The following is a 10,579-nucleotide window of genomic DNA, read 5'->3' as shown; positions in this document are numbered from 1 at the left end:
CTGGGTATTGGATACCGGTAGTCCTTTTAATATTTGCAATTTGTTGCAGGGGCTACAAGTCAGTAAGAGATTTGAAGAAGGAGAAAGGTTCCTGAATGTTGGAGATGGAAGACCAGTTCCAGTTCTAGCTTTAGGAATTCTTAAACTTAAATTCAGCTCTCATGTAAATGTCCTTAGTGATTGTCACTATTGTCCAAGTTTTCTATTGAATATCATTTCTGTAGGCCTTTTGGCCAAAAATAGTTATGAAATATCAATAAAAAAGGATTATTGCAATGTCATTTGGAATGGTGTTGTTGTAATGAATGGAATTCTGAGTAATGACATTTACATTTTGTCACAGCCTGTTCATGTAATGTATAAATCCAATAAGCGCCCTAGAATAGATAATGTCACGGATGTCTACCTTTGGCATCATAGGCTAGGTCATATTAACAAGAACAGGATGAACAGGTTAAGTAAAGAAGGAATCCTTGATGTTAATGATTGTGAATCATTGACAACCTGTGAATCATGTCTTCTTGGTAAAATGACCAAATCACCTTTTACCGGAAAAGGTGAACGAGCCAGTGATTTATTGACCCTTGTACATTCTGATGTATGTGGGCCAATGAGCACAGATGCTAGAGGTGGGTATTCATATTTCATTACGTTTACAGACGACCTTTCAAGGTATGGTTATATCTATTTAATGAGACATAAATCTGAATCATTTGAAATGTTCAAATTATATCGTAATGAAGTAGAAAAACAAACTGGAAAGAGTATTAAAACTCTTCGATCAGATCGAGGAGGTGAATACCTCTCCAGTGAATTTTTGACATATCTAGGAGAAAATGGAATTCTCTCTCAATGGACTCCTCCTGGTACACCACAATATAATGGCGTGTCAGAAAGGAGAAATCGAACTCTGTTAGACATGGTTCGATCCATGATGGGGTTTGCTAATCTGCCCATATCCTTTTGGAGATATGCTCTTGAGTCAGCCTGCTATATTCTAAATAAGGTTCTAAGTAAGTCTGTAAATAAAACACCACATGAGATGTGGACTGGACGCAAGCCGATGCTCTCTCACTTTAGGATTTGGGGGTGTCCGGCGTACGTCAAACGTTTGAAGACAGACAAACTTGAACCCAAGTCTGACAAATGTTTCTTTATTGGTTACCCTAAAGAAACTAAAGGATATTACTTCTACTTTGCTGAAGAACAAAAATTGTTCGTAAGCAATAGAGCAATTTTCTTAGAAAAGGAATTCCTTGGTGAAGGAACAAATAGCTCTAATGTTGAGCTTAGAGAAGTTCAACATGTAGAAGATCCGACACCATCTACTGAACCAGTTGAGTCGGATTTGATTAGATCAGATCCAGAACCCATATTAGATGCACCATTAAGGCGATCGGGTAGAGTACCACGTCAGCCGGACAGATACTACGGTTTCTTGGTCCGGGATGGGGATCCTATCGAACTTGATGAAAACGATGAGGATCCGATCACATATATGGATGCAATGCAGAGGTATGACTCTGATAAATGGCTTGGAGCCATGCAATCCGAAATGGAATCCATGAAGGTCAATGATGTTTGGACATTAGTTGACCCACCCGAAAGAATTAAACCCATAGGGTGTAAGTGGATTTTCAAAAGAAAACGGGGCGCAGACGGAAAAGTAGAGACCTATAAAGCCCGTCTGGTTGCCAAGGGATATCGTCAACGTTATGGTATTGACTATGACGAGACGTTTTCTCCTGTGGCAATGCTCAAATCCATTCGGATTATGCTTGCGATAGCAGCACACTTAGATTATGAGATCTGGCAGATGAATGTTAAAACCGCTTTTCTAAATGAAGATTTAGAAGAGGAGGTGTATATGATGCAACTTGAAGGTTTTATATCTGCAGATGAGTCTAAGGTGTGCAAGCTTCAAAAATCCATTTATGGATTAAAGCAAGCTTCACGGAGTTGGAACATACGATTTGATAAGGTGATCAAATCATATGGCTTCATTAAGAATGAAGAGGAACCTTGCATTTATAAATGGGCTAATGGTTCAGTTATTATATTTCTTGTTTTGTATGTGGATGACATTCTTTTAATCGAGAATGACATTCCTGCATTACAAGGAATAAAGATTTGGCTATCATCTTAATTTGCCATGAAGGATTTGGGAGAAGCATCTTACATCCTAGGGATGAAGATCTATAGAGATAGATCTAGAAGATTGCTTGGATTATCCCAATCCACATACATTGATACTATACTGAAAAGGTTCAGTATGATTAATTCCAAGAAAGGCTATCTTCCAATGGGCCATGGAATTAACCTCTCTAAAAGGGATTGTCCGACAACCTCTCAAGAAAGAGAAAGTATGGATAGAATTCCATATGCTTCGGCAGTGAGATCTATAATATATGCCATGACATGTACTAGACCAGACGTGGCATACTCACTAGGAGTAGTGAGTAGATACCAGTCTGATCCAGGTAGCAACCACTGGAAGGTTGTAAAAACCATCCTTAAGTATTTGAGAAATACTAAAGATCAGTGGCTTGTCTACGGTGATTCTGACTTAAAACTTGAGGGATATACCGATTCAAATTTTCAGTCAGATCAAGATGATAGCAAGAGTGTGTCGGGATATATCTTCACTCTTAAGGGTGGGGCCATCTGCTGGAAGAGTTCCAAGCAGCATACAGTGGCAGATTCTACATGTGAAGCAGAATACATTACAGCATCTGATGCAGCCAAGGAAGCCGTATGGTTGCGCAAGTTCATCACCGAGCTGGGAGTGGCACCTTCCATTGATGGTCCAGTTCCTATATTTTGTTATAACACTGGAGCCATAGCTCAGGCAAAGGAACCTAAAGCACATCAGCGGACCAAGCATATTCTGCGACGCTATCACCTGGTTCGAGAGATTATAGAACGAGGTGATATTGATCTTCAGAAGATTGACACAAAAGAAAATCTGGCTGACCCATTTACCAAAGTCCTCGGCATCAAAGAGTTCAACGAACACAAGTCGAAGATGGGTATTAGATACTGTGCCGATTGGCTTTAGGCTAAGTGGGAGTTGTTGGGAATTGTATCCTAAATGTCAATCGTCAGCATATTGATGATTAAATTTTGTAAATAAATTGACAAATTAATAAAGTATTATTTGGCATTATTCATCATTTCATCTTCAAATGAACTCTTATATGATGAAGTCCTTAGGACTTATGTTATGATAAAGAAGGATTTATCTTTGAGTCCTTAAACTTGTTCGCGACCAAATAATATGTTGTTACTAGGACGACAACATTATCGAGATTAGGTCGTTGTGTGACATATACGTTGGTTGTCCTCTTAACCAAGGAGTGTGGAGACACTGGTATGCCATACAGGTGAAGTGTAGGAGTACATTTCACTGAACGTGACCAATTCCGGAACGCTCTACTGTCGAGAGATGTTCCGAGTGGATATGGGTATAAGTTTGGCCCTCTGACCTGAGACCGCAACCTGTGACTAGCAAGCAACTCACTGTACTTTGGTACCGGACTATCTGAATTTCTAATTCAGTGACGGAAGGTCACTGGGTGCAGTCAAGTACTTGCGTAGTCAGTTGTGAGTCAAGATGGAATTGACCCCTCCTGGAAACAGGAATAATGTCTTGTGATTAATTTAGCAAAACCTTGGCCAGGGTAATCCCAGTGAGGAGTCACGGGATATCTAAAGTTAATCACATAATGGATGTACTAATTATAGGATTGACAGTGAGCTCTAAGTCATCCTGGCATTAAAAGTCAAAGGGATTGAATTATACAGTAACCATAGTTCAGGGTTCCAGAATATTTGCTTCGCATATATTCGGCCTATTCGGACGTCGGGTACCATTGCTAGATGGTCACATCGATTAGTGTAGGAAGTCGTTCCTATACTACCGGCTTAGGTTCGAACCTATGAGGTCACACGCATAGAAGATTCCTGATTGATCAAGAAGGCTGATGAATGATTAAGAATCATTCAGGGGTAATTTGGTCAATTCGATTGGCAAATATCTTATAAAATAATTAAAGTAATTATCGAAGGATTAATTAGTAATTAGATTGCTAATGAACTCAATTGGATTGAGTAATTAGACTAAGGATGAGCCAAATTGAATTAGATTCAATTCTGGGCTCAATCAGGGTTTTTGACCTGATTGGATTAGGTCTGAATCAAGAGGACTTAGGTTGACCAAATTAAATTAGATTAAATTTGTGCTTAATTAGGGATTGACCTAATTGGATTAGGTTCAACCCATGGTAATTGGATCATTCTAATTGTTAGGATTTAATTAAATTAAATGGGTTTGATCTGAAACTGTTCGGATCTTGAAATCCACTTGTCACATATCCATACATGGCGCCATAAATTGATTTTTAATATGATTAAAAATTAATTTAATTTATTTAATGGTGCCATAGGACACTTGGCAACATCAGGGACCTCTTTCATCATTAGATGGGTCGAAATGAAGAGATAACTTCATGAAAAGAATTGGATAAGATCAAATTCTCTCTCTTCATGACATATGTCATCCTTATCTTTATCTCACTTCTAATTAAGGTTGAATTTCGAATTTAATCATCACAAAATCACCACGTGACCCTCTAATCTATTTGGGGGCATGGGAATTTCGAAATTGAAAGAGGAAAGTGGCAACATGATGAATGGTTTAGATTAGATCAAGCTTCATCATGTAATGGCATATGAACTTGAATTTTGAATTCAAAATTCAAAACTCACAAAATCCTCCACAAATATGGGATGGTTGGCATGAAGTTAGGTAGGAGAGCAACATTAAAAGGACCTCCATCATCTGGTGGTCGAATTCAAGGAAAAAAGAGAGAAAAAGAAGAAGAAAAAAGGAAAAAGAAAAGAGAGAAACCCTAGTTCATGCATGGAAAAATTCTGCATTCAATCTAGCTGACTTCTTCCTCCTCTAAGTCCATCCCTAGTTCCTGATAAGAGTCTTTAGATCAGATCTAAGTCCTCTTCAATCCCTTTAAACCTTTCCTCCAAGTTCTTCCAAGAAGGCGGATCAAAAGTTGATAGCGTTTGGAAGATCAAATTTCAGCCTCAAGAAATTCTGCGCAAGCTAGCACTTCTGCAGGATTGGATCTCTTCAGGAACTTCGCGTGGACTTCTCGTAGAGGCCATTCGTGTGCGTGGCTGTGAAGTCGAGGATCAGATCCACAAGTTTCATCCATCATAAAAGGTATTAATCCTACATTAATCTTTTATTATGGTGTCAAGATCTAGGTCTGATTCCCCGAGGTTTTACCCTCTTTTGGGGCTCCTCACGGAGATATCTCCAGAATTCATTCAATGGATATTCGGAGATTAATCGGAATAGAGTTCTTAAGTTTCAGATCTGATAGTTAATCATGCATGAAAGTTTTAGCATAATTGTTTAAACGATTCCGGCATAATCCTATGTGTTCTTAAGGTGTTGATTTCTAGATTTGATCTTGTAAGCATGCATGAATTAAATTGTTTGATTCGATTTTTCCGCTGCATTTTAAAACTTAAAAAGAACTACGTATGGCTTGATCCCCCTTATGAAGGGGTACGTAGGCAACCCGATCAGGTTCAGCCATGGTTTTTTTTTAAAAAAAAAATCAGCATGCTTAACACCGAAGAACCTAGGATTCACTTTCAGGTTAATCAGGTCTTAGTGTTTGCAACTTGAGCCCTTCATAAGAGGTAATCGAACAATTGGCCAGGTAAGCAGGTGGGAGGCTCCCCTTACTTAGAGAGTAAGGTCCTAATTAAGTAACCACCTTTCATGCTTTCCTAGACACCAATTAGATCAATTAATCTAATATGACTTGCTCATGTCGGTTCACTCTCGACTTGATTGAGGAGGTTTTTGATTTAGGTCTCAATTGGGTTTGCTACATCACATGTAAACCTATCTACCCGACTCTCATTCACATCACATGCAAACGGCGCATTGCAGGTATTTATAATCGCAGCAATAATTAAAGCTAAACTTTAAATCGGTAATGATCATGGATTCTAGTTAGGTCGTATTACAAGCACATGCACGTCAATCGATCAACTGGTCTTCAACTCTTGAATAGGTTCCAAGCCTCCTTGACTCGATCCTTGACCAACTCTTGATCCAATCGCCATCAACCGCTTAGACCCCTGATCATCTCATGCATCATCTTCGACTTGATCGTTGACGTACATCACATCACAGAAATACAACCAGATGTAAAATAAAAATAAAAATAAATTACATCTCCTTTTAGGAGGCACGCATGCCTCTCAAAACATCAAATAAGATGCATGCAAGCATCTGAAAAATTACATGACATCGCAGATCACATCGCAGGTCATTACATTTGATACCAAAAGGGTTTGAATCCTATGATCATCACCATATGCAACAATTATAATTTTCAGATCTGATAATTAATTGATTATCTCATGACATAGGTTGCTGATCATGCTAATCATGATTCTAAATTTTGTAATCACATTAACAATGCTATTAGAATCATCCTTTTATCATATAAAAATCAGCATGTAAAAAATCAGCACCCTAGAAAAATTCTGCATGCAGAAATTTTCAGCATGCATGATCATTTAATTTTCAGATCTAATAAGCCTACTTATAGTTAATTCTTACCTTAAACTACGAAGCCTAGGCTCTGATACCACTGTTGGGAACCCGCCTATGCCGCTGATATTTCAAAACAAAAATCAGATTGCAGCGGAATCGACATAAGCGGGATCGACGTTCATCGCATGAACGCTGTTTCTAGACCGTTCGTAGTTAGATAAGAATTAATACTTTTAAAACCTTTAGGAAGATCAAATCTTCATCTTGTGCGGGTAGATGATCACCGCAAACTGAAGCTCGTGGTTTTAGGTTGAGGGTTCGTTTGAAGCCGTTCAAACGTCCGGCCTCTACGGGTATCCACACGAAGCAGAGGACCTGATCAAAGATCTCTTATCTTCCCGGGGTGCTAGCTCCCTTGCAAAGACTTCTTTTGATGGCTGATCTCCTCTCTTTCTTTCAACTCTTGAATATGCTTGAGAGGAGGAAGAAGAAGGATGAAGAAGAGGATGAAGAAGAATCCCCACGCAGCATTCTTTTCTTCCTTGCGTTGGATGAAGGAAGGGAAGGGGAGGAGGCCGCCAACACTTGGATCTTCTTCTTCCCTTGCTTGCGGCTGAAACAAGGAGAGGGAGAGGGTGGCCACGGCACAAGAGGGAGAGGCTTCAATGCTTCTAGGGCGCCGGCCTCATAAGCCCTTTTATAGCCATCAAGGGCTCCTCCAAAGTAGGAGCCCTAGATGACTTTCCAAAGAGGGGGCGCCGGCCCCCCCTCTTGTGCCGCACCAAGTGATCAAGGGGAGGGGCTTGCGCCCCTCCCTCTTGGTAAACCCTAGTCCACATTAGGGTTTGCATTGCCCTAATGTGGTCAAGCCCTAATCCTATTAGGGCTTAGCCCAAGGGTGAACCAATGGATCCAATCTAGGTAAGTCCTAATCCAATTAGTACTTGAATCAATTTTGACTCAATTGAACTCTTCAATCCTAATCCAATTAGGAGTCTTATTGATTCATTAGATTAATAATTAATTGTGACTTAAGAAACCCTAATCCATATTAGGATGTATTTAATTTTAGTCCTAATCCAATTAGGACTCAATTTGAATCCGAAGTCCTAATCCAATTGGGACTTCTAGGAATCCTATTCTAAGTAGGAATTCATATTGAATTCAAAATCCTATTCTAAGTAGGATTGTGGGAATCCTAATCCAAGTAGGAATTCCAGTCCTACTCCAACTAGGATTCCCAGTCCTAATCCAATTAGGACTCTAGGAATCCAACTCGAAGTAGGACTCTTGTTTCAAGTCCAATTAATTAATTCCCTTTGTTCCTTCTTCAACTGAATATCAATCGAATTGATTATTTGTGATTCCTAATCACTATTCAACCATCAGATCGGTCAATACTTCTAGTGTGTGTGACCCCATAGGTTCTACTCTGACTGGTAGTGAGATATATTGTGATCTCTATCACAATATCATTGAAGACTCCTTTCAATGGGTTGGAACGATTCCAACTCAACTCATTAGGGTTTATCGATCATCAAGATAATCCCTATGAGTCCCACCATCCACCAGTGACACCTAGCAGCATGTAGTGGCTACCCAGCAGAATAGAATGGTGAACCTCTAGGTGCAGTTAATATGTGATACAGTTCTACTATCGTGGATCCCTACAGGACGGAGGTCATGGACAACTCGTCAAACCCCATCGTCTGTCATATGTGAAGATTTATTCGACTTAAGTTCGAGAGTGGAAAACTCTTTCTCCACTATGCATATTGCCCCGGCCGAGGTCTTACGAACTTAGTCTTATAAATCACATAGGCTCTCCTTATCTATCAAGGTCGATAGATTCCTTATAGGTGCATACCCTACTCCTACAGTGAACTTACTGCAGCCAATCTACACTGCATGGACCCATATGGCTAGGGACCATGTATGTGTGCAGTCAAACTATAATAACCTCCCTGTGAGTAGCCGAAGCACCGCAGGTCAAAGGACCAGTCACACTACTGCAACATCAAGCAAGTCACTGACGAGTGGATAGACATCCAAGTGACTTCTTGTCTTGGTCACGCTCAGTACCCTTGTTCTCTAACAAGCACCTGCACTATCACTTCAGTGTCCCTACACTGTGGACTCAAGTCTCGTCCATCCAGAAGGAAAGTGATCTGTGCACTGATCGGATCAATCACCGTCCTCGTGATGATCCATTGATCAGGAGCATTTAGAAATTAATCACCAATGATACATGGCTCAAATTCTCAACTCTTGAGAATATGTATCATCATCTTATTAATTTCTTGGACGATTCATAGACACATAAATAATATGAATGAAAAGATGTCTTTTATTTATTCGATAATAAATAGTCAAGTACAAAATTATGTCCCTAGAATTAACAATGTGTCAGCCAGATTGGCTTCTAGGGCATACATCTAACACCAGCATCCTTCCGATCCCTGAATTAGAAATTCAGGTCATCCAGTGCCTAAGTACAGTGAGTTGATTGCAAGTCACCGTGACTGTCTCAGGTCTAAGGGGTACTTATGTCCACACGCTTTGCGAGCTAACTCCCGACAGTGGAGTGCTATGTAGGTGAGTCACTATTCAGTGATGATGTACTCCTACATCTCACCTGTATGCCATACAGTGTCTCCACACTCCTTGGTTTAAGAGGACAACTAACTAAATGACACACAACGACCTATACTTGATATAGCTATCGTCCAATTGACAGCTCATCATTTGGTCGCGAACTGGTTTAAGGACTAAATGATAAAACCTCTTTTATCCACTAAATTAGTCCTAAGGACTTCATCACAATACACAGGAGTTCAATTTGAAGATGTAACACTTGTGATGAATAGAAAATTGCCAGAATAAATTTTTATTCATTTTAATAAAACATATACGCAATCCAATTTCTTACAATTAAAAAAAATGGCTTTGGGACACAATTCCCAACAACTCCCACTTGGACTAAAGCCAATTTGTACAATATCTTATACCCATCTTTGATTTGTGATAATCGAACTCCTTTACAGAAAGAGCTTTAGTGAATGGGTCAGCTAGGTTCTCCTTTCCATCGATCTTCTGAAGATTGACGTCACCTCGCTCCACGATCTCTCGTACAAGGTGGTAGTGACGCAGAATGTGCTTGGTTCTATGGTGAGACTTTGGCTCCTTTGCTTGTGCAATGGCTCCAGTATTGTCACAATACAAAAGAACTGGACCATTGATTGAGGGAGCAACACCAAGTTGATTTACAAACTTCTTGATCCAAACAGCTTCCTTTGCCGCATCTGATGCAGCAACATACTCTGCTTCGCATACGGAATCGGCTACTGAATGCTGCTTGGAACTTTTCCAGCAGACTGCTCCTCCATTCAGGGTAAACACAAATCCTGACATACTCTTACTATCATCATGGTCTGACTGAAAACTAGAGTCTGTAAACCCCACAAGTTTTAAGTCAGATTCTCCATAGATTAACCATTGGTCCTTAGTATTTCTCAAATATTTAAGGATGGTTTTCACCACCTTCCAATGGTTCTCACCCGGATCAGACTGATACCTACTCGCTACTGCTAGTGAGTAAGCAACGTCCGGTCTTATACATGTCATGGCGTACATGATAGAACCTACTGCAGAAGCATATGGAATTCTACTCATACGCTCTCTCTCCTCGAAAGTTGTCGGACAATCTTTCTTAGAGAGAGAAATTCCTTGGCCTATTGGAAGATAGCCCTTCTTAGAATTCTCCATGTTGAACCGCTTCAACATAGTGTCGATGTACGTGGATTGGGATAATCCAAGCAACCTCTTAGATCTATCTCTATAGATTTTCATCCCTAGGATGTAGGATGCTTCTCCCAGATCCTTTATGGAGAACTGTGATGACAGCCAGAGTTTCAGATTTTGTAATGCAGGGATGTCATTCCCAATTAGGAGAATGTCATCCACATACAAGACAAGGAATGTGAT

The sequence above is a fragment of the Phoenix dactylifera genome, chromosome 1 (assembly GCF_051530095.1).
Source record: "Phoenix dactylifera cultivar Ajwa chromosome 1, Ajwa_hap1_PhDact_Kaust_v1.1, whole genome shotgun sequence".
Classification (NCBI taxonomy): domain Eukaryota; kingdom Viridiplantae; phylum Streptophyta; class Magnoliopsida; order Arecales; family Arecaceae; genus Phoenix; species Phoenix dactylifera.
Note: the sequence above shows the minus strand (reverse complement) of the source record.